This window comes from Numida meleagris, chromosome 5 (genome assembly GCF_002078875.1).
Source record: "Numida meleagris isolate 19003 breed g44 Domestic line chromosome 5, NumMel1.0, whole genome shotgun sequence".
In the NCBI taxonomy this organism is placed as follows: Eukaryota; Metazoa; Chordata; class Aves; order Galliformes; family Numididae; genus Numida; species Numida meleagris.
Genome location: NC_034413.1, coordinates 57,191,782 through 57,218,414, shown reverse-complemented (window position 1 = coordinate 57,218,414; position 26,633 = coordinate 57,191,782). Strand labels below are relative to the sequence as shown.

The window sequence follows — 26,633 nt, the reverse complement described above, 5'->3', positions numbered from 1 at the left end:
CTTTCAAATGGTAAAATCTACAATGCTTTCGTCCTAGAAAGTGCTGGATAAATCTCTGCTTTGAAATCTCCACCCATGAAAGTATAGCCCCCTCTACTCCTGACCACTAAAATATACCATGTAGTTACATACCTAAAGTCTCTATCTAGCAAATAAAAGGAGAGAACAGATTAGTGTATCACTTCAGCTTGTATATCAAGAGTTATAAGCCCAGGACTTTACAAATTACTCCAAATTATCTTCCAGAGAGATATGGACTGAAAGCGTTGTGCTTTGGGAGTCCAGTCTCAAGGGATCTCCCAGCTCAGACATGAGATTCCTGTGGTTTTTCAGTAATTCTACATGCCCAAGACAGTTCATTTAAAGAAACAAAAATATTGTTTGTCCTTGTGGGTAAACTATTTACTCAGTTTCTTTAAAACTGTCACATCTCTTACAAAATGCTAGAGGTTTGTTTTGTTTTGTTCTGTTTCTTGCTTTACAGAAAAGAGAGTGCCTCTAAGAGAAAGGCCTGTTTCAGTATATACTGAAGATGGATGAGAGGCTGTGAGAGAATGGGGTACCGAGGAAAAGAAGAGGAACAGAAGAGTGATGTATGTTAACTGCAAAAAAAAGTGTTTCAAAAACAACGAAACCTTTTACTGATGGACTTAGAGTAGTTCCCACTGAACCATCTGTGATACATCCCTGCATTTTTCCATATCTTTTCTCTCCTTTTGTTTCCCATAGTCCTTGAACTGTGGTTTACATGTGGCTGAAGATACACAAGCCCATTCTGAAGATCATTTTTCCTTTGAAGTTTCATAAGGTAAACCAAGGCCTGCAAATATTTTAGAATCTTTTAGTTCATTTGTCTGAAAACACATTTGCCTTTGCTTTCCCTGGCAATAATGCTCTGATTCTTTTGGAACCGAGGATCTGTTCAGGTTCCCTGGAATCAGGATCAAATCCTTGCCATGCCCTGTGAAGTTCTGCCTTACTATGTACTAGTGCTAAATAATGCTATAGGAACTATGACATTTTCTTCTTGGTAATGGTAAGCAGGAGCGCATTTTATTCCCCAGTCCTGCAGTCTCCGAAGAGCAGCCATCACTCACCAGATATCCACAACAGCTGTCCTTCCTGCTGGGGACTATTCCAAGAAGTGACAACCAAGCTCCAGCCCCTAAAACCTTTGAATTTCAAGGAAAGTTGATGCTGGCCTCCATATACCTGTAATGAGCCAGATGGGAGTTTCCAAGCCTTAGAAAGGCCAGATTTTGATGCAGATTAGATCTGAAGACATGGCTCTAGCCCATGTTTTATATTTGAGATATATTCTATCTGCCTGGGGAGAGCGAGAGATGATCTGAGGATCATTCCCAACACCAACCCATGCTATTGCTAGATTTGGAAGTCCATGCATGGATGGATGAAACTATGGGAACAGAAGGAAGCAATAGGAGTCAGTGGGGACTCTGTGGCATTCCTGGAGCAGGACAAGAGGTGTTGGCTGCTGCTTCCCCAGCAGTGAGCTGGTAACTTGGCTGCTGGCCTCACGCCTGTGACAGTGTGTTTACAGGGGTTGCTATAGGAGTCCAGCAAGTTCCCTTGAGCTACAGTTGCTTCAAATCCGCTACTAACGCATTAGAAGTGCTGTGGGAGGTGCACTCCCAGGCTGACATCTGTGAAGGACAGAGGAAGTCAGAAGCAGCATTTTCTGCTTTGCATCTCAAAGTTGTTTCCAAGCACCATTCCACTAAAGCTGGGAGTCCCCCACCCCCTCACTCTCAGCTGTTCACTCCCTATTTCCTTCTCCATTATACCAAAAAGCATGCCCTGAACAGCAACATGAAGGATCATGGACCTGAGCAGCAGTGGTGATATTGCATAGGGGAGCAACATGCTATGTTTCAGAGGCCGGGGCTGCAGGGTGCCACAGGAAATCTTACAGCTGGTGCATGCAATACAGACTGTCTTATCAGACAACAGCCTCATGTGGTCTCGGAACCCAGTTTTTCTCTACCTCACACTCCTTGCTCTTTGCAGATAGCTAAAGAGTACTAAGACAATCTATAAAGGCTGGTGGTGGGAGATGTAGAACTCACTCTATTCAAAGTATTTCATGCAAAATCTTAGATGTTGACTTTCCTTGATCTTTCCCCAGATTCAGTCCAGCATAGAGAAATTTGCCATCTTAGAGACAGACCTTCTGAGACCTAACTGTGTCTCTGGAGTAAATATTGGGTTTGGTAATTTAGTAACCCTTCACAGCTTATTTATGAGGCTGTTTTATCTCCAAGTCTGTTGTTTCGTGTTCCACTGTCTAAACCACTCTATCACTTTCTTTCAGTGGAGGAAGGGAAAGAAAGCCAGGTGAAGTCATGTACTGAGGTATTTGAGACAAAGACTTCATTGCTAATGAGCTCTATGCAATTTTGGCTTGCATATATTTAACAATCTTGTAGATTAACCCAGAATGAGCTTGCTTAACTCTTGGATGAAAGACTTCTGAGAAGATCAGTGTTGAGGTTTCTGAACTAGCTTAGTGTTCACAGAGTACACTTTAAAATATACCAGAAAACTAAAGCACGCTTTTCACAAGGGCTAAAGATGTGCTTCAAAGCTCTGGCTAGTTTGCTAATGTGGTAACTTCTGTCTCCTTCAATTTCCCACATAGTTTGATCTTGATGCAACATTCTGCTTCACTTCCTGCTGTGGAGTGCAACGAGCATTTGTCTCTGCAGTACAAGACCTTCTGCTTCCCACAATGAAGATAGCTGGACGATTCTTACGATAGTATGTTTCAGGATTAAATGCAGCTACCTCTACAAGATCACGTATCTGCCTATGTATGTCATTTATCTTCTTCATCTATGTCCAGGACACCCAAGATATGGAATAATCTGACTGGGAAGAGAATAAGAGTGCTCTGGTAGAAAAACTCCAAGGACTCATAGCTAATTTTTGTTCCACTCCCACAGGCTTCTCTTTTCTGTTGTGTGGATGCCTTTAAGGAGCTCTGCTCTTTGACAAGATACCGGCCCTTGCTAGCAGGATGATAATAATGATCATGATGATTAATATTATTATTAAAATCCACTGGCTTTTACAACCTGTGACAGGGGAGAGAAACTTTACACAGAGGCCTCAAGGCCATCGGGGATTTAGTCAGCTCTACTACAACAGACTGAGCAGGAAGGAGGGATAAAGAGCTCAGTTTTCTCAGGAGGGATTTGTTACATACCTCCATTGTTTCTTTCAAAGCCTCCTTTGCTCTACCTGGTGCAGGCACTGGACACGGGCCAGGTGCCCTTTGTGCCCCTGCAAGCAAATCAGCCAGGCTGTGGGGGGAAGCCGAAACTGCAATGCAAGCGGAGCTGCCAATGCACCAAGCTGAGCCGCCAGTGTCAGCCTGAGGACGAAGGTTACTCTTCTAGTGTTTGATGCCAGCTGGCACAGACTCCCTCTTCTTCCTTCACATAAGTGTTGCCTGCTTCACTCTCCCCCTCCCCATCCATGATATTTTGCCTTTGAAGTCACTTCATCAATAAATTCTTCCTCTGTTGGGATTAATCTTCCACCTGCCAGGCCATGAACAGCCACCTTTGTGTGCGTCTGCAGCAAGTTGCCAAAGAGGGAGCAGAAAGGAGCGGGTAAGCTTGGCAGAGCTAAATGGTTCAAAGGAGCACCAAGAAATCCTACCCATACCTTTAAACCTAAAGCTGCACAAGGCACTTGTTCCTCCAAAACCCATTCCCACATAGGGTTTTCTCTAACCTGGTTAGATTTCAAAAATGCCTACAAGCCATAATCCTCTGTGTCCAGATGCCTACAGAGGAATTTTCTTCTGAATAAATCCATGGTGAGAGCAAACACCCAGGTTCCTGACACTTAAAGGAACCTGAATACATCTTTTCTATAAACAGAAATATGCCCAAAACAGAACTTTGGTTATCCCTGGGAATGTCTTTTTCATTCCTCCATGTGGAAGGTGATCTACAGTTCACAGACATCTCTGATATTAATTGTGGTTTAGACTGGCAGCTATTGGTTTGGCAAATCTTTTCCCATGATGTTGAATTCTTTCCTATAAAGATGAAGCCTTGGATATGAATTCTGGGGACACTCTGGATACACAATTGCTCTACAGCCATGTAGGAGATGTCTCAGATACTCTTTGGAGTTATGGGGCAGCCCAGCTTTTAGCTGAAGACCTTGACAAATAAAAAGCAGATTGAGTTAAAACCTAATAATACGGGACATGTCTTAGGACATGTGGATCCAAGATGCTTCATAAGAAGATGGAATGGAACATTTAGTAAATGTCATAAAGACTTTTGTGAAAATAAGTAACCATGACTCCTAGAACAAAGACCCTGTCATGGCTGTGTACCCCAAGTACATCAAGACGTGTTCTTGGTATGTGGTCAGATACTCAAGTCCTTCCAACAGATCAGACTGCGTCTGAAAATTTGATACTGCATTTATTTCCTATTTTTCACCCTCGGACCTCCTCATCTCTTCAGATATCTGAAGGACGGATGATGTCTTCATATACAAGTGACCACTGGACTAAGTGAGCTGAACAATTTACGTGTGAATGTATGAATTTATTTCCAGAAGCCTCTTAGGGTTCTTGTAATGCCAGTCCTATGCATTAATAACCCTTCTGAGCAGCAAAGAAAACTCAAAGCATCCCCAAGCAGAAGAGCTATTAGATCATCAGACATCAAAATGTCAGACTGACTCTCTTACACCCTTGCTCCTCCACAACTCCAACATGAAGCCAAACTGCTTCATAGGAAACAGTACGCTGGAAATCTGCCTCCTATTCCATTCTACATTCCTGCAGCCAAACCGATTTAATTGTATTGTTAAAAAAGGTTCTAATTCCAATGCAGTTACTCTGTGGTATAATCATAAAGACTTGTGCCTTCACCTTTCCAGTCTGAGACACAAATAAGGAGTCTTTTTAATGTTGTTCTGGTGGTGCAAAATAAGGGTGGAGTAAAGATTTAAATCACATCTGTGTGCACTTCCCAAGCTTCAAGTGGGGAAGGGGGGTCAGGAGCTGAGGACTTATATGCCAGCTTGAACGGAGAAGCAGGCTTTTATGACTGAGTAATAAACTCATGAAAATTGAGGGTTTATTAATGAAAATGTTGACAGTCCTTTAACTTCAGTGGTGCTACTGGGCACCTCTATATGTGAAAAAGAAGCCTTTCTGCACTTAAAAATTTATTAGCTGTAATTTTATTTTATTTTTTTTTGCTTTCCACATATAGAATATGCACTAGGGAAACAAGAACACATTATGCCCTGTGAAACCAGAGCATTTATTTATTTTTTCTAACAGATTTCAGGGTGTTTTTTTAATATGCACTTTGTTTCTCAAGCTCTGGCTTGTCTAACAGTCCAGCCCACTCCTGCAGTGTTCAGTGGGATTGCTGGCTAATTGCAGTGCAGCCTTACAGCCAGTATGAAAGTCACTTGCTGACAAAAGGCACACACCGGAACAGCTGGCTCAGGCGGAAGGGGAGAGCCTTGTTTCCTCCTCTTTGAAACTCAGCTTGCTCCCTCCCTCCCATCAGTTTGTGCGTTTTCCCAAATTCAATCAAATCCTGCCAGCAAAAATTATGGAGAGGATCAACTGAATTTTACCCAGTTATGAACTGAAAGGTTTGCCTCGGGGTCTTGGAAACAAGCTGTTCCCAGGGCTGACTCCCTAATCCCTCTGTTCCTTCTGCACACCCTCCTCTGCCTCCATGGTCCCCCGATGGCCCGTGACACTTGCCAGCAGTTTGGAGCAGGGATCCAGATCCTGGCTCTTGCCAGGAGGTTACACTACCCTTTCCAACTGCTTCCTCCTACAAATGCATGTCTGCTTTGCTAATTAGTATGGAGTAGGAAGTTCCCTGAATGAAACAGCTTCATCTTTTGAAAAGACACTGTCCCCTCCTCGCTGCCCCCTCAGCCCTTGGAAGCAGACAGCCCCTGCCAGCCAGCAGCTTTCCTTTGACAACGATGTTCCTTTTGCGTGGAGGTGTTCCTTCATCACCAGCAGCTTCTTGGCTACTGCTGGTTGTGGCCTGCAAATGCTAATGCCTGGGAAAACCCAGCACCACCCCTGTGAGATCTCCTTTCCTGCACAAACTTGGCTGAACTCTTCCATCCTTCCCTGGCTGAAGCTGTGGAGGGGCTGAGGGATGCAGGGCAGCCTCCCCAGCTTTGCCTCCAAACAAGCACCACAGGAGAAGAGAATAGCTCCCCACACCACAAATAGGACCCCATGCGCAGTATTTTATGTCTGCTGCATAAGAAGGCTCTTGGCTTGTGGGCAGGAGCCTGTAGCACAGCTGGGAGGTCAGTACCAGCTCAGTTAGAGCAACTTCTTACTTCATATCCAAGGAGAGCACAAAAAGCAGCAAGGCACATGCCTCGAGTCTCGCACAGGTCACTATATGGAACAGATCAGCCTGAAGTAATGCAGACCACATTGAAGATCTGCAAGTCATTACCCATAATGATTATTCAGAAAGGGAGCTGGCACCAAAACCCTCTTCCCTCTCCTCCAGTCTAAGTCTCTTCCCTCTCCTTTTTTTCTTTCACTCCCTGGTGCTTTCAAGCAACAAAGAGTCTCTGAAGATTGCTTCCCTCCCACTGTGAGTCATCAAAAACCAATGCAGGAGGAAGCCATGGTACAGCCACATGGAAGGCTTCACAGCAGCACCAGTGCCATTCCACTGTGTGCATCCTCCTTCTTGTGGAAGCGTGCACCTGGTTAGGGCAGGAAAGCAGAGAGGCAATCACACAGGGGAGCCAGGGCCTGAGCAGCATCCGTGCTCCAGCCTGCCTGGCTGACACAACTTGAGAATAAAGGCATCTGCCTTCACCCAAGAATACAGGGGATGGTGTAATGTCCTCTGAGGTTTAGCAATTACCTTCTGGCTTGAAAACATCTTAGATCCCTCCCTCTCCCTCCCCAGGTGGGAAGTGTTCACTTGCTGACACCCCACCCCCATCTCTCCTTGCATTTGCAATAGCAAATAGATCCTTTCCTTTACCATTGCAGCAGGAACATGGATGAATGCATATGGAAACCTTTGCCTCTCCTATTGTAATGCCATACACATAAGGACTGCAAGAATAAAAGAGCAAAGAGCTTGGGGGAGAAGAAACTTTGGCTGGGGGGAATGCAGAGTGCAGAAAAGCCCGCAGAAATGTTTGACTGCACCTTTGAGAGAACGAAGAACTCTTCTCTAGGGCTTGTTGGAACTGTAACTATCTAATTTAGAGGAGCAGGATGAGATGAATATTTTATGAGGGTTTTTCCACAGGGCTGTTAACATTTAGCAAACAAAAGACATCCGTGATTCATTTTCCTTCTCACAGGGGGCAAACGAGTTAACAGATGTAACAAGAGAATTAAAAGGGGATGCTCCCAGCACTCAGCACAGCTGCTGCCTTTACCAGGTACTTGAAACACTGGGAGCACTGGGGTTCATGCAGCATTTACAAGAGGAGCTGGGCTCAGTATAGGTAGTTGCAAACTGGTTCAAACCAATTTTCTGCTCCAATGTCTTGCCCCATCCCTGAAGGTGTTGCCCTATTCTTGGAGGTGTTTGAGGCCAGGCTGGATGGGGCTCTGGACAGACTGATCTAGTGGCTGACTTAGTGGTTGGCAACTCAGTCTGTGGCAGGGGGTTAGAACTGGATGGTCTTTGAGGTCCATTCCAACCCGAGCCATTCTATGACTTGGGGTCAGCCTCTTCTCCCATGTAACTAGCAATAGCACAAGAGGGAGTGACCTCAAGTTGTGCCAGGGGAGGCTCAAACTGGATATTAGGAAACATTTCTTCTCCAAAAGAGTGATCACGTGCTGGAACAGTCTGCCCAGAGAGATGGCTGAGTCACCATCCCTGGAGATGGTCAAGAAACATTTAGATATTACAATAAGGGACGTGGTTTAGTGGAGAAATACTGGTGATAGGTGGATGGTTGGACTAGATGATCTTGGAGGTCTTTTCCAATCTTGGTGATTCTATGTTTCTATGATTCTAAGATAACTCCTTTCGGTCCCAGTCCTAGGAATTAGAAGTCTAAGCAGCTTTGACAACCTATGTTCAGGAGGACACAGCCTTAGTGGCGAAAGAAATCTTCCATCCTCCTCCTGCTCTAGTTAGACAGTTTCTGGGCTGCGGTCAGCCTGGCCCAGCTAGTGATGACCTGACTCCAGGTACTTCCCCAGCTGCTCATCCTGCAGAAGAGGCAGCAGCCAGTGTTTTGGGGAGGGCCCTGACCACACCAAGGGAGGGAGCAGACAGCCCCATGCACAGCAGCTGCCAATCTCCCTGCAGGGCTGTGGCGTGGGGGTATTGGCAGCAGTGGGACTGTAATACAGTGCTGACTGTCCCATCTCCTGGGGCGCTGAATGGGCTCTTCCACAGCACATCTCGTCATCCCTGTGGTAGGTCAGCTGGGCACAGAAATGCTTCCTTCCTTTCCACAGGGAGGTGTGCAGCTCTGGAGCAGGCGGGCTTGGGCACCTCGCCCCATCCTGCTGGCTCCACAGCCTACGTAAGTGTCCCGAAATCAGCCTAAAGCTTTGAGTATGTTGGTTGGTCCATCCTGGGCCTGCGCCTGCTCCATTGTTAAGGAGTGGTGGAGCATGGCATGCCCTGTCTCGCTCCTAGCTGCTCAGCTGCTTTGTGCAGAGCCTGCAGACTGCCTGCCTGGGCTATTTTTTGGTAACATACACTCCAGAGGGTGCTCTCCATCAGCCTCTGTCACAGCTGAGTGCCCAGCTTCACTGTTGCTGAGATATAGATATACTCCTAAGGATTGCTTCTTTTACATCCATGTGTGCACCCCTCCACGCACTTCTTATATAGACACACAGATGTGCACATAACATTGCACAGTGCCACAAAAATAATCCTAATGCTCCAGGTGAGGCACATTGCCAGCTCTGTCACTGGATTTGGCACTGGTGACGAGCATTCCAAGCTTTGCATTTGCTAAGCCATGTCATACAAGGTCTGCCTCCAGGAGAATGTGTCCATTGCTGCAGTGCCCAGACATTTAGAAAACTAAATAGGAGCCAGATACACTAAAGAGCTCTAAGAGACTGAACGTTGTTTTTTTTTCCTACTCTTACCTCCACATTATGCCTCCTTGTTCAGAAGTTCATGTCTAGCAAGAGCTGCAAAACTTGTTCTTGCAGTCTCCTCTGGAGAACCACATCAAAGCAGAACAACAAGATGATGACCAGATACACCAGTGCAAACCTAATCCTTTCCAATCTCCCCTCCCCTCCACTAAATCTGACCACAGTTCTGTGCTGTGGGGCCAATAGTGCTTAGCCCTATTTTAATCCTATTTTGAAAATCTATTACTACTGGTTTTAAAGCACGCATCTGGGACTGAACTCAGATCACAGGCAGGATGGAGCTTTTTGAATCAGCAGTAGGAGACAGACATGATGCAGAGTCCAGGTCCAAAGTAAGGCAAGGACCTCTTTTGATTTCACTCTCTATCCCTGGAGTGCACTTCATATTTCAGCAGTGCACACACACCTGTCTGTGCTGGCCTCCGCTTTGTTTTTCTCCAGGAGAAAGTAGAATACTCGGGCTCAGTCCCTGTTCTGACATGATTCTCTGCAGTGATTTTCTGCAAGCAGCTCTCTTCTGATGCTGGAGGTCCAAGGATGGGCTCCTTCCATGCCTGAGGGCCTCAAATCATGGCTAAAGTGTCATCACATGATGTCATAATATGAGTGTCTGCCAAAAGCCACCCGCATTGACCCATGTCTCTGCTGCCAGTAGCTGAATGACATGATAATATCAGCTTGGAAGTTGGCTGTCCCAAACTTGGAGCTTTGTGACTCCTCCTGAGAGCAAAATTATCCTGCATTTCTCCTCACCTCCAGAGTCTCTCACTCAGGTTCAGTCATATCGAGGCTTAAAGGCAGACAGCTAAGTAGTCCCACTGATATAGGAAGCAGTTTGCCAGGAAAAGCAAACTTTTCCAAGCAGATCAACAGACAGTAATGGAAAAAAGGAAGGAAAGAGAAGCTGCTAACTTGAGACCCTGTCTAGGATTGTCACTGCATGTAGTTTCCTCTCACTCTTCTCCGAAATGAAAGAGTTCACTGATATACCCTGGGGCTCATTAATAATTGAGGATGTTGGAAGCAGGAATACTCTTGTAGTTCTCTTCGTTTTCCCCTGCAACTTTCTCACACAAAAGGAGGTCTCCACTTCTTGTTACCTATAGGCACATGCTCTGCCCCTGTGTCACCCCAGGTGAAATTAACCTCAGTAATGACAGAAGCAGAGAGATACTCAGCCTTGCTTAAGGTCTGTGCTTCAGAGACAATAGGATGTCTTTGGAGGTACCAATATTAAAACCTCACTCTGCTCTCAGACTGAGACTGAATAATTTGCTTTAGACCAAGGAGTTCACCAAAATGCAACCCTATGTGTCCAGATGGGTCAGAAAACAGAGCCCTGTAACAGATTTTAGTAATGAGTATAATGGTGTGAGAGAACCTTGGCCAGTATCACTTACACAAGTCTCAACCATTCATCTACATATAACACCTCAATTTTAGAGGCCTACCCACAATTTTAGAGGCCAAAATAGGCAGGAAAGCTTTATTGGCTCTTCTTAAGGGAATCTGGTGTCCTCTGGGTCAGAGTACAGGAGGATAAGCAGGGAAAGGACAACCAGAAGTCATGCTGATGGTGATCTGCTCACACAAAGTACAGATGAAAAGCATGCCACGTCTCAGCCAGCTGCCTGGCACAAGATCCTATGGAAAATGTAGAGGTAGCCTCCAAGTCTTTGTGCTTGGATTACACTGGTGGAAGGCACACAGCCTGCTTCTACATCCTGTGAAATCAAAACATGGGAAACATTGCGAGTCTCAGGTTTGGACTCTCTTTTAAATATTTATTAGCCTAGTAATTGAGGGGCAAAGGAACAGAGGGCCTAATATGCGCTGCAGAAATGCACAAAGAAAGTCTCTGGACAATCAGTTCATTTTGCAGCTTTAAAGCAAAAATCTCTGTTTCTCAGCTGTCCCATTTGTGAAGGGGGAATAAAAATGCTGAGTTAAGTCTGGTGATTCTATTTAGTGGAAAAAGCAATTACATGTGGCATGGAAAGGCAGTGTTTGTACTAATACTTGTACTGATATTTGTACTGATAGAAGAACATATTATTATGTTCTAATTGCCAGGAAGCTGGGTGATATGTGTTAGAATAAATAAGAAGGTTTGGAAAGGAGTGTTTCAACAAGACCAAAGACAAAATTCTACCTGACATACAATAGCAATACACCGAAGATAAAGGTAAGCAGTTCTGTTTGGGTTGGAATGCATTCAGCCTTTCCCCAGTGATATATCAAGAATGAATTGTTACCATATTTCAGCCTCTGTTCCAGTCCTTTTCATAGGATAATGTTCTATTATTATTTGACCTTGGGACGTCATCATTATTGAAAACATTATTAAGCAGCCCTCATGAAAATGAGAGAGCATCAAGATTTGTTAAGGACAGGAGTGATGGAGAGCTGAGTACTTTGTCCTAAATCCTGCTCTGCTGAAGCAACTCACTTCTGACTCACAAGAACACGTTGCACACCGGTAATAACTCACCCTCAGCTCCAGGTTTCCCTGTCATGATTTAGCACTCTCCCTAGCATTCTGTAGTTGAATTTTCAATGCCACTGATACATGAAAAACATCTTCAGCCCTGAACTTCCCCAAGTATGATCTGCTGTTCACTTAGATATACAAGGAGATATAGATGTATGTCTCTATATACATATATACGTATGTGTTTAAATACATACAGGCAGAGTGTACTTTTCCAAAGCTCTGACACATTAGTTAATTAGTTGTACAGCACAATTAATTAATTCCCTGTTTGGAAATTCCAGTAGCATTAAATGAATGATTCCAGTAGGAACTCAGCCCGACAAATGATTTCAGAAACTTCTCTCCATCACTTTGTCATTGTGGGAAGACAGTTTTTATTTTTGCAAAAAAACTTCTACAGAACAGATGGTTCATGTGAAATACCTGAAATGCCACCAATTTAGGGCTACTAAAAAACAGATAGCTACTCTGAACTTGGTGGGTGTTAGCTAACCATAGAACAGAATCATAGAATCATTAAGGCTGTAAAAGACCTGTAAGATCATCCAGTCCAACTGTCCACTCACCACCAATATTGCTCACTAAACCATGTTCCTTAATACCGTATTTCCACATTTCTTGAACACTTCCAGAGACAGTGATTCCACTGCCTCTCTGGGCAGCCTGTTCCAATCCCTCACCACTCTTTCAGAGAAGAAATTCTTCCCAATATCCAACCTGAACCTCCCCTGGAGCAACTTGAGGCCATTCCCTGTTGCTAGTTACTTGCAGAGAAAATAAATGGGATGTGAGGGTGATGCTGCAAGTGGTTATTGCTTTCATTTTTTTGCTATTTCTCTCTCTTTTTTTTTTTTCTTAAGTATTCTCACTATTCTGCACCATGCTAGATACAAAACAGTGATCAAGTAAAAAGAGCACACGAGTCCTGCTACTTCATAACAGTAACACAAGGCTCTGGTATTAACTATCATAAGCTTTAATACCCAATCTGTGATACAATAGCAAGAGATGACACTCATTGGAAATAGTCTTGTGAAAGACAATGCCTCACCAGCTACAGAAAGAGCCACAGTGTCTAAAAGACTTTGCAGAGTGTGACATGCTTCTCTGAAACTGGAACCATGCAGAATTAAGGTAGAAGAAGGGAGGGATTTTATTTAAGGAGCTTCTTTCCAGGGAAAGGCAACTTGGGTCAAGACTGACATTTTATTGGCTGGTATGAAGCTGTGGGATTTTGTTTTGAATTCCAAATTTTAAATGAACTTAAAAGACGTTTTCCTGCCACACTCCCCTTTCTGTATCCATTTATTTCAACCTTGGAGGACTGATGTCAACAGGAACAGACACATTATAGGGGGAGAATCAACAAGGTTAGTTTCATAATTGGAAAGAGTTCAAGGAGTCGTTCTACTTTTAGGGATCATTTGTCATTTAGAAACATTCCACAAAGACAACAAGCAGCAGACAAACAGCAAACTGTCCTCGACTGGGAAATTAGCATCTGACACTGACACTTTCTGCCCAAATTACATGTGCTAACTTCTGTTCTTTGATCTAGTAAATGTAAAAATCATCAGTGATGAACCGATATTTTGCTACTGATACATGCATATGTGAAGGAGATATCCAAGTTCCTTAGTGTTGCAGCAAATCAGTCTCTCTCCTCCAGGGACTATACTTACCAGATCTTCATTGGCTCTAAGGGAAACTTAAATCTCTGTAGGTGTAAATACTTCTGAGCATATAGACTCAAACATAGGAAACTTTCTCTCCAAACGAGAAAATCGAGAATGACAGCCAGAGGTTCATTGATGACTCTTTCTCTAGGCAACCATAAAATCCATAAAATCCCCTTTACTCCTGCCCTGTAGCTGGAGTCCTGAAAGACAGAGAAAACTTCCTCAAAAAAGAGGAAGCTGAGGCTGTCACCTTGCTTTTGCCAAGTAACCTCTGAGTAACCCGAAGGTGACTTCTCTTGGAAAAAGGATATCCACTTAGATAAATCCCTTCTAGAGGGATTCAAATGGAAAAGTTCTGATCTGCTTGGCTGCTAGGGGAGTTAATGAGGAAATGGGCAGAGGCACGTTCTGCAATTGTGCCATGCTACAGGAGCATAATGAACCATTTCCTTCTTCTCTGAAAAATAATATAAATGTGATGGCCAGGGAGCTTTCCTAGCCAGGACTTTACTCAATAAAATGTTTCCAAATGGAAAACAAGCACATCCACTGGGTAGCAGTAGGTAGGATGGAGGTTTCCACTGCCAGTCCCTTGCCAAAACCACATGAAATGTCCTATGCCTCAAGTAGATGGTGGCATGTAGACAATTTTTCAGTCTGAATTGTACAGAATATGCTGGAATCCCCTTTCCCCCAGGAAGGAAGGCACCAGGTGGGTATAGGGCTTCTCTAACGCTTCACGAAGACAGGACAACAGGGCCCTGGTTTTTTTTTTTTTTGGTTTTTTTTTTGCTTTTTGTTTTTGTTTTGCTAGTTTACCAGAGATGAGGATTAGGAATAACTAGGTCGGGGGAGTTTACTCTTGCCAAAGAGCCTGGCCAGAGAAGCTGGGAAATGCACCAATCTAATGATGGATCTAGGGGCTGCCAGAGGGTAAGTACAGAAAACATTAAGACAGTGTAAGACCTTCTCTTTACAGGAGACTTGAGCTGGCAAAAGCAGCTGCCAAGGTCCTGACTGAGCGGATGAGTCTGCTGCTGGGCACATATGTTGAGTGAAGGCTCCCAATATACTCTATACTAAATTCAATAATTTGTGTTTTCTTGTTGAGACATGCAGCCAAACCACTAAGGGTGGGAACTGTCCTTGTATTACTAAGGTGCCTGTCGACTCCAGAATGGTCTGCTAGCAAATGTGGTTCTCCTTCTTGACTACTCAGAGACTGTTCCTACAGATTACTTCTTCAGCGATTCTGCAGTTTTTCCAGATAATATACAATTATGATTCCAACAAAAAATTGGGCCCACTTTCCTTGTACTCATTTTATTACTTTGCTGTTTTTTTTAATTTATTTTAATTTTACCCAAGTGGTCTTCACTGGGGTTTGAAAAACAAGTGGATAGATTTTTCTTCTGTTATCACTCTTTGGAATGTATCTCATCATTTCAGCTCTCCTTCATATTCAGCAGTTAAATGTGTAGCAATGCATATTATTTAAAAACTCTCTTAACTCTTTCACATCATGAATAATTTCTGAGAAAAAGAAGTTCTCCAGCCTTAATTACTTATAACTTACGCTGTTAATTAATACTCTGCAAAGCTCTATTTATCTTTATATTTTATAGCCATTTCCAAGAGAAGAGTAGGAAAAAGGATTCTGGAGGAGGTACAGTTTGAAGAATCAAAATTTAAAGACCTTGGACATTACTTCCCTGACTGCAGTAATAAGAAGCAGTAGGTTCTATCAATATCTACACCGATGAGCAATTTAGAAAATAAAAGCCCTGAACTCTTCTGTGCCAGTATGTGTTTGACAGAAGAAGCCTTCAGCTATTACATATGATTTAAACATTTCACTTTGCTATCTAATGTTTAATAGAAACCCTAGCCCAAAGGTCTGATAGTTGGATGTTTTATGGATCTGCTGCTTTTGTTGACTTCACTTGGATATGTAGGTGCCTCTCACTTCTCAAAAGCAAATTCTTAATGATTTCTTCCAGTCAGTTTCTGTCAGCAAATGGAATTTAATTCAAAGCTCCTTAGTCCAGCCTGGAGACGTTTGGTCATCTGGGTTGTAGGCTTGGGACTTTCTCCTCTGAACACACACATCTGTCTGTGCTCAGGCTAGAAGAAATAACTGTGCTTCCCAGAACTGGACTTGCCTCTGCTAGTTCCAACCAAAGACAGGAAAGAAATAGCTGGCTTTTAAAAATGTAATTAATACTAATGGAAAATAAATATATGCATATGTTCCCTGTGGCCCGTGATGGCCTTTTCTGAGAATGCTTGTTCATACTTAGCTATGACAAGCAGTGGGTGGTTTTCCAGTGAGCCATCACCTCAGGCTGGAAGTTGGGAAGGAAAAGAGAGGAGCCAGATGTCCTGAGCAGGGGGCTGAGCACTCGTGAGACAAGGGCCCATCCGTTGTGAAGCCTCTGATACATGGGGACTCATGCTGCACTCTCATGTATCTCAGGCCCTGTCCAACTGTCTGCATCATAACTCAAATGTCCGTGTGGAGCTGGCTCTGCCCCTGCCACCCATCTGAGCTGGAAATGGGCCACCAGTGGGGTCTGGTTTTGATTAACCTTCTCATTCACGCAACGTCAACTAGCTTAATTTTTTTTTATTATTGCTGTGTGAGAGAAAAATTAAAGAAGGAGCTGCCTGGCATGGTGTGGCCTGCAGCTGTTTCATCTGAATTTCAGAGAGCAAGAGCGGAAGTATGCAGAAACTTGGCTGAAATGGAAAATGTTAAGGGGGGATTGGGTACATAAAACACAGCTGCTACTGGGCAAGGGTCTGACTCCTGGGCCAGAAATCTGGATTGCAATACCCTCTCGGAAGCTTGGAAATAACATCTGTATTGATTGATGTTTGTCCTCTTTCTTTCAGCCAGACCTTGTTTCCAGCCGCCTGGACATTTTAAAAGAGCCTGAAATTCAGTTTTACTTTTTATCCTCTCTTTCCCCCCATGTTAAGTATACTTTCTTCTTGACCCAAGCAAAACCCACTCACAACTCAACAAGACCTCGGCCTCTTGTCCTTGATATTCTTATACCAAGGCCATGCAAATGCGAGCTATGCCCTTCTGTTCTGTGCAGTGCTTTTTGCACTCCCTCCCATTTAGATCACCTTGGGCTTGCCCTTGCCTCACTGTGAGGAGGTGAATGTCTAAAGTCACTGTAAAGAGAGGGTTCTTCTTGTGGCTTTTGGTTTATGCTGACATCTAGCTTGTAGCAGCCAGCTGCACTCGCCACACAAAGAAGCAAGGCTGATGCAGCTTCTGAGAAGACTCTTCTTAACACCAATTGAGCTGGCCCCAGAGCCCAGGCTTGGTGAGTGATGTAATCTTTCACCTCCAAGTTCAACCTGGAAAACTGCTTTCAGGGCTATTACTTTGGCATCTTTTATGTGCTTGAAATTCCAGAATGATGAAAATAAGGAAAAGAAATAAACAGATATATAAGTTAAAAGAGAGAGAGAGAAAGAGGGAAATGGACAGAAAGTCAACATTATGATCCTTGCTTTGAGTTTTGTTTGCTAAGTAATTGCAAGAAATTAAATGGGGCCAGTTTCCCAGGTGAACACTGCAGAACTCTACATGGGCTTTATTAGTTTCCCAGAGGTTTAAACAGAGCTTTTCATTTCACATTTCACCGAACTTTACACTCGTACAATGGGCTGGGTAGTATATTTGGAGCCAAAAATTCTCAAATAAGGGTGTCTAATTCTCTGAAGCCAAATCCCTGTTTGGGCACCTAAAATTTCTGAACACCCACAGCTCTTTCTGATTTTGATTACATTTGTTTGTGCTCCACACTTCTGAAAAATCCACCCAATTGTATTTAGGTGCCTGTTGGCAAGAATGCCTACACTTCACAGAAAAAAAATGGAGAGGAAGAAAATGGAAAATAAGCAGTATTCTTGAGATGACTTATGAGAGAAGTTCAAACTTCAGGATCCTTTATTGGCCTAGCCAAAATCATTCTGAATTGTTTTTGCTCTAATAGTGCTCTAAACAATGTCGAATAACTTAGGCTAGCTATGCCAAATTAAGAACATTTCTAAAACATACTTTTTTAGCATGAATTTACTCAGTTGATTTCTTTATGCTACCTTTGATACCACAGCTGGAGCATTTTGTCCCAGGACTTTCTTTATTCACTGTGCTACAAGCAGAAACATGACCAAGAAGGGGAACATCATTGTCTCCCATGATTTCTTTTACTAGTGCCCGAGACCAACTCCCACCACAAAATACAGGACAGCAGGTAGCAAGCAGGTTGTACCAGAAACTCCCTATGGAGCTTGTGCCCTGCCCTTCAGTATCTCCATGAGGAGCAACAGGCAACAAAAATGATTTAGTGTGGGTCCAAGGATTATATTCATGAGCAGCCAAATGGAAGGGAGGCCTGATTAAGCTAAGGAAAGCAGAAGGAAGTTATCTACTGTCCAGTGAGCGGTGTCCCAAGGAGCAAAGCTTCTGGGACGGGTCATCACGAGGCATGACCTACATTAGAGTTCCTTTCTCCTTCCAATTCCTCTGTCCCAGTTCCTTCTATTTCCTGCCATTTTCACTGAATCTGTAGTCTTCCTTCAGGCAAATTTCCATTGGTTTTGCCAAAGGAAATACTGAGTAACAGCTGAGTCAGGTTCTGAAGACCTGAGTGTGTGATCCTATGCACAACACACTGAAGAAATATGCATCACTGAGTTATAGGTTTGAGAGTAATGGAGAGGAAAACCCCAGCTGCAGGTGCTCCCCCTTCCCCTTAAAACCAAAGGACTGAAGAACTTTTTAATCTTTCATAATATTTAGTTTAATTCTTTTCAAGGGGGAGGGGGAAATCTGAGCATTAGATTATGTAACTTTAAAAAACGTGTTTCTACTTAAAAGCTAATCAACATCTCCCACATCAGACAGTAAACGTGGTGCTGCTGAGCAGGATTATTCCTGATCTCTGCTTTGTCTCAGCTGTGGATTAAAAAGTGTAATGTTATCCTGTTTAATATTTTAACCGTATGGGCTGCAATTTCATGGGCAATTATACGACAATGGAAGTGCTCAGCAAGACAGTCACAACTCAAAAGGTTGTTATTTCCCTAAAAGTTACACTGAAATCTTTGCCAGTGGTAACAGAGGTCTGTCTCATCAGCTCTCTCTTCCGCAGTAAATTTCTTGAATGCTTTTCTATCCTCACTAAGCCACTTTCTTGCCCAGTGGTGCAGAGAAGACTGGAACTGGAACTTCTTCTACCTGCAGAGCAGGTGCTCAGTTCCAGCTGCACACAGCTACACTTACAAAACCATTCTCAGTACACCAAGAAAACAACTATATCTCATCTGACCTCTCTAGCCAATGCGTGAACCAGGTAGCAGACTGTGCTCAATTCTCTTCTGTATGTCTTGTGCTCACACAGTGATGACAACAAACACTGAAGAAAAATATTTAGCTGGGTGTCAAGAAACAGTTGCGTTCACAGGGCATGGATGGGTTACATCAGCTCCTTTCATGCTTAGAGTCAGTGTACTTCCCAGTTCAATCTTAGAGGATGCTGCAAAGCCGAAGTCTGCCCTTTAATAAACTTATTTCCAGCCTGCAATTGAACCTTAGATTTCTGTTACAGTGGCCTGCTCTGGGCAACTTTGGTGTATTTTGAAAAGGTGGTGACATTTACTGTTAGTGTCAAGATGAAACATTACTAACCCCCGCATCAAGATTTTTTTTCCCAGCATGGTAACTTGATTCTTCTTCTCCAACCTTTCACTGAAGGCATCATGTGGCTTGTTCCCTGCAGTATCTCAGAGCCAAATGCTGCTGTGCAGTCTTTCAAATAACTTGTAAGGTACCCCACTCATGGTATGCCACTAGTGCTTATATACCTGATGCATATAACTACTTTTTAAAATACTTTGCAATGAATTACAGAAAAGTTGGAGTTACAGAAGGGCCATAGGGACAGCCATGCTCGGACAAAACTCACATGCAAGTCAATGGAAATTTGGCTTATTAAAGGAATTCAGAATCTGACTTAACTGTACCTAATTTCAGTAACATTAATACTACATTAATACTGTTCATGCAGAATACAGATTGAAAAGCTATTTTTTTTTTTTTAAGAAAGAGGCAGAAAATTTGCATAAGGAAATAGATAAAAAGCCTTCATTCTACAGAGCACTCTTGGTTTATATTTATATAAAATTGAAATTGTGAAATTGAAGATAAGAAGCATTTGAATTTTGTTCTGACAATTGCAAACTCATAAAGCAATGCAGATGAAGTAGTGTTTCGAGTTCCTGGTGATTCACTGTGAGCAAGGCCAGGAAAGCTGAGTTGTACTGAAAAGAGAGAAAGATACAATGGTAGCAAGGGAAAAAAATAATTTCATATATACCAAAGCAGACAGTTAATCAAGTCCTGGCTTTGGTTGCCCAGGCTGGCTGTTTCCTCAAGTCCTGCTGTTTTAGAGATTTTACTGAATCCCTCTGTATTTTTTAACATTAGCAAATAAATGTAAATACAATTACATGAAGAATAATCCATGCCATGATGTATTTGAGCTCATGAGTTCCACATGGCTGTAAGAATCTAATTTATTCACTATAAAAAATTAACAGTCTACAGATCGTTTCTGCTTCCTTATTGTTTTGCTGGGTGCAAAGTATACAGTTTCATATATATATATTTCACGTTTGCATAGATTTTAAAACAAAAGTGAATGCAGACACAACATGAATGTAGTTTATGTGATATCGTGTCCTAACGAACATGAAGCAAAAGTACATAATCTTCAGATATAGTTTGGAAATAGTTAAAGTATGTGTGAAATGAAAAATATCAGCACACACTTTTACCAGTTAAGTAAAAGAAACAGTTTTTCTATTATCCTAGTTAGATGAAATGGGAGAATTTCAAGAGACAGAGCAAAGATGATGCTGTTTAAATTAGGTTATAAATAAAACTATGAAGAATTTTAGTGACTGGACTGTGAGGCTGATAGGATCTTAAGTTTCGCAAAGGAGAAGATGCACAATTTCATATCGCTCAAGTTTCTGCACAGTATGTGGTCCCACTGGGCACAGTGTGGAGCCTTTCATGGCATGTTTGCCCAGTCTCACTGGCTTAGTTTTGACTGCTTTGGGGATGAGTAACCTGTTCTCCATTCTGTGACATGTACGGAGGACGACTGCTACCCAAAGCTGATCCCAAATCCTCCTCACCTAAAGAAAACTCAGTGCCAGGAGGGGAAGACTGGCCAACAAAAACAGAAGCCATCTGTACAAAGGGGACCTTTCATGTACAGCTGGACAGTTATTTTTCTGATGGTCAAGGAGGGAGAAAACATATTTCTTCTCATTAGGTTTGAATTAGGACTTCCTATCCATGTTTCAAGAAGAGAACATTTCGTGCAGTTTTGGGGACCTTTTAACTGGAAAGATTTTACAGTGGAGTACTGTAAGGTTAATCAAATGAATCAACTTTGTCTGGTGTTACTAGGAAAAGAAGATAATATCTTAAGTCAGAAATCCTGTTGGTATCATTTATACCAGAACATAGGCCTGTGGACATGTGACTCTATGGAAGACTTGAAGTATTTTCTGGAATAGCTGGAGTACCCTGTAAGCTGGAAACTGTACCAGCATCCAATATTCATGTCTTGAAACTCCTGGCAACATTGGCTCCATGGCAATTGAGTGATGATTATATGGAAATTACCACAAAAGGCTGTCTTGCAAGATCAAGCAGAAGATGCAGATTTATTTATCTTTTTTAGTTTCCACAGATTTGCCCAATGAGTCCCACACAGATAGTTCTCAGTCTGAACTGACAGCAGTGCAACTTGTATGCCTTTCTGGAACAGGTAGAAGGTATAGGTAAAATTTGGGGATCACTGCATATTACAAGCCATTTTAAAAAACAAAAGAAAATAAGAAGGCTGAGGGACATGAGAAACTATCTTTCAATATATGGAAAGGTGTTATAAAGAGGTGATGGTGACTCTTTCAACATAGAAACCAATGAAATGATGAAGGGGAAAAAATCCCAACTCACCGCAAAATGTAACTGTAATGGGAAGAAGAAATTTAGGAGGACATATAATCTTTTTTTTCCTGAAGCTTCTTGAGGCTTGAATGCTGTCTATACAGTATGTTCTGCATATAAGTCTGACTCTGATTCATTGGAGGGCAGTAAACTGGGGATTCTCTTGAGAACCCTTGCTGTTATACAATACTACAATCCCTATTATTTTACAGAAAATTAGTAATTATCTGTGACTATGTACTATATTATGGGTATCTAAACTGAGGCCTTTATTTGGCCCAAGAAATGCCAGACAGAAAGCAGTAATTGTGAAGATTAAGTCCAGAACAAAACCTCCCAGGAGTTTAGATTAATTCAGATATGGAACTTTGATTCTGCAGGTATTTTGGCTGGCTAGGAAATTAGGTCATTAACTATCATTATCATTTTAAAAGTTGTTTATGGAAGCTCCCTAGGTGCTTTCCAGGGATTCAGCAATTCCTGCACACTGCTTAGAAGAGCTGACATGCCGAAATGCAGTCTTCCCAAAGTCTGGGAAGGTCTAGCTATGTGGGTTTGACTATAATCACATTCTGAGTAGCAACAGTTCAAAAAATGGGAAATTAAGAATTATTACAGCCTTCTCATCCCAGTAACAGACTTGGAGAAGGAGCCAGAGCTTGACTCTTTCTCCAAAGCCCATGATTCTGCAACTTTCTGGAGCATTGACTGGGAAGGAGGTAAAGCCATGCCCTATCAGGAAACTTTTTTCAGCAAATATTAAAATCCAAAGAAAAAGGAAAGAAATTGCACTGGGTATGAAAATCCCAGATGTGAGAGCAAGGCCTGGTGTCAGGTAGAATTTCCCTTACCTTTTACACACTTTCCATAATTGCTCTTACCGCATCAGATAATTACCTAGTCCTTCTGTGTTTCAGCTAGTTGTGAGCATGGCTGCCAAAAGCTTGGAGGTTATCTTTGCTTAAGTATCCAAGTATTAAAAGGCTTAGCCAAAGCTTATCTCAGATTCTGGAGGCTTCTATGCTGGCCTCCCCAACACCTTCTTTTGCAGGATCAAAAGTATTTTCACTCCTCAGTCAATGGTGGCCACTGACTTTGAGGAAATCTCTAAATGTATTATATCTTTATACTACTGAGTTATTTTCAAAGCACAGTTGATTACAGTAGCTATTGCTTGAGATGATTACGATAGCTATTACTTGCGATGGGCTTCACCTCTTCATCTGAGACCTGGATTGAGCCTTCCCCAAGATGTAGATTCTGATTTTGGTTTGATTCAAATGGATTTACATAGTGATGCCTCAGCAACAAACACGCTAAGATCTCAACTCTGTAAGACTTCAAAGCTTCTCATTTCTGGCTCACTTGTGTTCCACTACCAGCCACCGAATCATACAGCCTTTATTTTTTACCTTCCCTATCTTCTTGGGTAACTGATAAAACAGTCAAAATGGAACCTTACCAAACCTCCTGGCTCAAAATCATCTTTCAGGTGAGAATGCACTAGGCACTTATCTTCAACAACGAAAGGTTTTGGAATTGTTTAAGAAGAAAAATGCAGCTGCCTGAGGATACTGGGAGGTGAGCCAAAGTGAGCTGAGCTTAGCTGGGAAAGAGAAATTATCAGCAGGGTACCAGAAGGGAGAGGCACATCCAGATTTGTTTCTGGGCCTTCAGTCATGTCATACTTCCTGATTGAAATTTGGTATTGTAAAGTCCAAAACGGAGCTACAGAGCTGAAACTCCTCCTATCATTGCAAATATCTCCTTTTTTCAAACTGTTGAAGGTTCCACTTCTCCGTAATAAATTCTTCCTGAAGTCATATGATTCCATTGACATACAGAGAAACCAGGCTGGATTCCTTAAAGCATTCAAATAATATTAGTTTGAAAGGAGCAGTTAAAATACTTGTGAGGGTGAGTTTGTTTGTTGGATTTCTTTTTTCTTTTTTTCCCTCCTTGGATTTGTTTCCTTTTCAGTGTTATCTTAAGCTTTCAGGTTCTCTTTCCCAACCATCTTCTTGGAAAATGGGCTCTCATTTCTAAGCTGTCTCCTCAATGATCAGTGGTTTAGAAATGTTTGTTTTTCAAATTCCTTAATTGTACGGTCTACCCAGAAGTGATCAGCACTGAAAATTATATTTCAGAGTTAAACACAACCAGATGGGGAAAGAACAGCCAGCTATCTGAAAAAGCCTAAAAGACCTTTCTGAGCTCCCCATGTGGTTTGGTTGATCACTGGTTAATTTCATAATTATTTCTCTTGCAGATGGGTGAAAATCATCTGTCTTTGTATTTATCTATCAGAAGAAAGAGCCAGGCTTTCAAAGACAACTCAGACATATCAGTATCAGGCTGTGGAGATGGTATAAGTGCAGCTACCCCTGGCTTCAAGGAAACATAACACCCTTTTCAGAGGCAAAATTTTTCTTTGTAACACTCACACAAGACTCTTGGTTTTCATTAGCAGTCACTCATCCTGTTGCAAAAGAGAGATTCCTTGCACCTTGCTTTTTCTCTCAGGTGGGTTGAATTACTTGTTTGTTTTTTTTTTAAATCAGAGAGAAATAGTACTGCATACAGTGCAATAGAAGATATAGTTTATACTGGGGAGGCATATTCAGTGCCATCTACTATATTCACCCTATCCAATCCCAGACTCACTCTTTGCTATCTTTTTGTCAGCCTGGGTGAATTTGTTGTTTGCACTTGAAGTCAGCCTGAAGGACAGAAAACCTATGGTCCACTTTCTCACTATCACAGATTACTTTTAAGGTTCTTAGCAATTGAATGATGGCGGACAGATAGACAAAATGGTTCAGAAATCACTTAAAATTGTCCTTGTGGTTGGGAATGGGATATGTCCTCCATGTTACAATGCTGATTGTAGGAAAGAACCTTGAGAATCTAATATCAGTTTCTTCTGATATGAACAGTTGAAATAATTTTTTTCTAATATCTTACTGTGGCTGCAGTTGAGAGGAAATGTACGCTTCAGGGCCTGATATATATACATATGTCGGGGGACCAAACAAAATTCACAATAAAACTTAGTATAAGGAGGCACAGATTGTAAAAATTTATGATGAAAGAACACCCCAGAGCAGGTATCAGCAAGCAAATAAGTGCCAGCTAAACATTTCCATAGCCTTCGAAGTGAGTGGAAACACACAGATGCAGCACCAGACAGTAAAGTCAGGAGAGCCCATGGAGGTCAACCAGATTTATTCCTTGTGAGTACAACTCATTGCAAACACCTGAAGAGGAGGAACTTTGTAGCTGAGACCTTGCTGGCCACCAGAATAGGTTATTTCCATGACTTGACCTTGTAGAAGTCACTCAGAAACTAGAGCTCATGAAAATTCTCTGGGCTGGAATTCATAGTGGGCTTGTTTTCAGAAGCCTTCAAAATGAAGCCCTTTCCGTTACTTACTGGGACAGTCTAAAATTAATTGAGATCTCTGAATTAATATGCCACAGAATTAAAAGATAACTGCAGAGTGTTTCAGATACAAACATCTGAATTAATTTCCCTTGCTTCTAGAGGAGAAGTTGTGTCCAACAAGCATTAGAAGAGGACTGAAGCCATTATGAATTTGATTGGGAAGGGAATACAGAGAATTTTTCTAAATATTCCTTTTCTTCTGCAGTCCAGTAAGACGTTTAGAAACACACACAGCATGATTCTGAGGATGCTTACCTCCATTTGATATCCATCAAGCCTCACAACTGGTATCAGTGAGCCCTGGTATAAGCAAGACTTGACTTAGACACTTGATTTTACATGCGTTGCCAGAGAGAAGACAAGCACCTTGTACTTCAAAAATAAATAAATAAATCAACTACAAAGAAGTTGCCTCAAGCAGGAGCTCTCTTCAAGGCTCATGTTTAAAGGCACAAGAGAGCAATTAGAGAAATAAAATTGGCCTCCAAATGCAGATGCAACACTCCACAGGGTTTCTGACCAAAAAGCATCCTTCAAGAGTCTCAGCAACTCTTGGACAAATTCTGAAACTGTTGTTTCAAGAGGAGGCTCTTACATGTACAACAGCAGCCTAGCTGGGAAGAAATCGTTGTTATTTCTTCATGGAGACGCTTGGCTGAGAGGTGGGCCTCAGGGAAATGAAAAGTGTTAGGTGAAAACATGTGAGCAGAGGGATGGAAGAGCTCAAAAAACTCCACAAACTCTGTGAGAAATGCTGATGTAAGTGTAAAGAGCAGCAGTAGGCTGTAGGGTGCACTAGAACAGGTTGCCTGGAGGTGTGGTGGACGCCCCATTCCTGGAGACATTCAAGGTCGGGCTGGATGAGTCTCTGAACACCTGATTCAGCTATACATGTCCCTGTTCATTGCAGGGGAGCTGGACCAGATGGCCTTTCAGGGTCCCTTCCAATTCAACTGATTCTACATACGGACAGGGCCGGTGAAAGAAGGAAGATAAAGAGAGCCCAGTCAGGCTGCTTGCTGTTGCCCACTCAGTCCTGCTTGCAAGTAGAGGGGACAGTATTGGTTCTCACTGAAGGGTTGGGGAAACACAAGATAAATTAAGCACACAAATAGGAAGCATCATTCACAAGATATGTACGACGGAAAACAGAAAGGAAGAGGAAGAATATGTTGGCAAATCGTAGATTCCTTCAGCCTGAGTTCTAAGGAAAGCACTACTCTGCTTTCCTAGGCATCAGAGTCCTCTACATTTCATCCACTAGCTCTTTTATTGGGCCTTCAAAGCCCTCATCTTCAATCTTGTCAGTTTTTCCTCACATTTTATGCCTCTCCATGTGACTGACATTAAGATGTAGAGGAATACACTAGCTACCTCTCTGGCTGCTGCAAATTAATAGGCAAGAGACAAAGAGTCTGCAGCCCAAAGGAGAGAGAATAACTGTAATCAAGACTGCTCTGAGAGAAGTAGTTGAAATGGGCTGCTGCACAGCTGCTATGAATCAAGGCTCTCACAGGTCTCACAAGGCTTGACAAATAGAACCAGGGCATAATGAGCTTTTTCTGTTCTGTCACCAAACAAAATATTGCTGAGAAAAAAAAAATGGACTGAGCTATTTTTTTTCCTTTTTTTTTTTTTTTTTTTTTTTTTGAGAGCAAAATCCCTAAATTAATTTTGGGCCACTGAAAAAATACTTGGTTCTGAAGTTATTCAACACCTTTTAAATCTTCTTATAAATTTTTTTGTTTATAAAAAGATCGACTTTAAAATAAAATATGGTTTCAAAACAAGAAATAAAATGTTTTGATTTGATGATG

General features: G+C 42.3%; 1 long non-coding RNA gene across 1 annotated transcript; it reads left to right on the top strand.

The window, feature by feature from the left end:
- LOC110399202 lies at positions 486–2,858 on the top strand. The gene is made up of 3 exons (XR_002438960.1): positions 486–593; positions 730–808; positions 2,660–2,858. It is a non-coding gene; the product is annotated as an uncharacterized LOC110399202 (long non-coding RNA).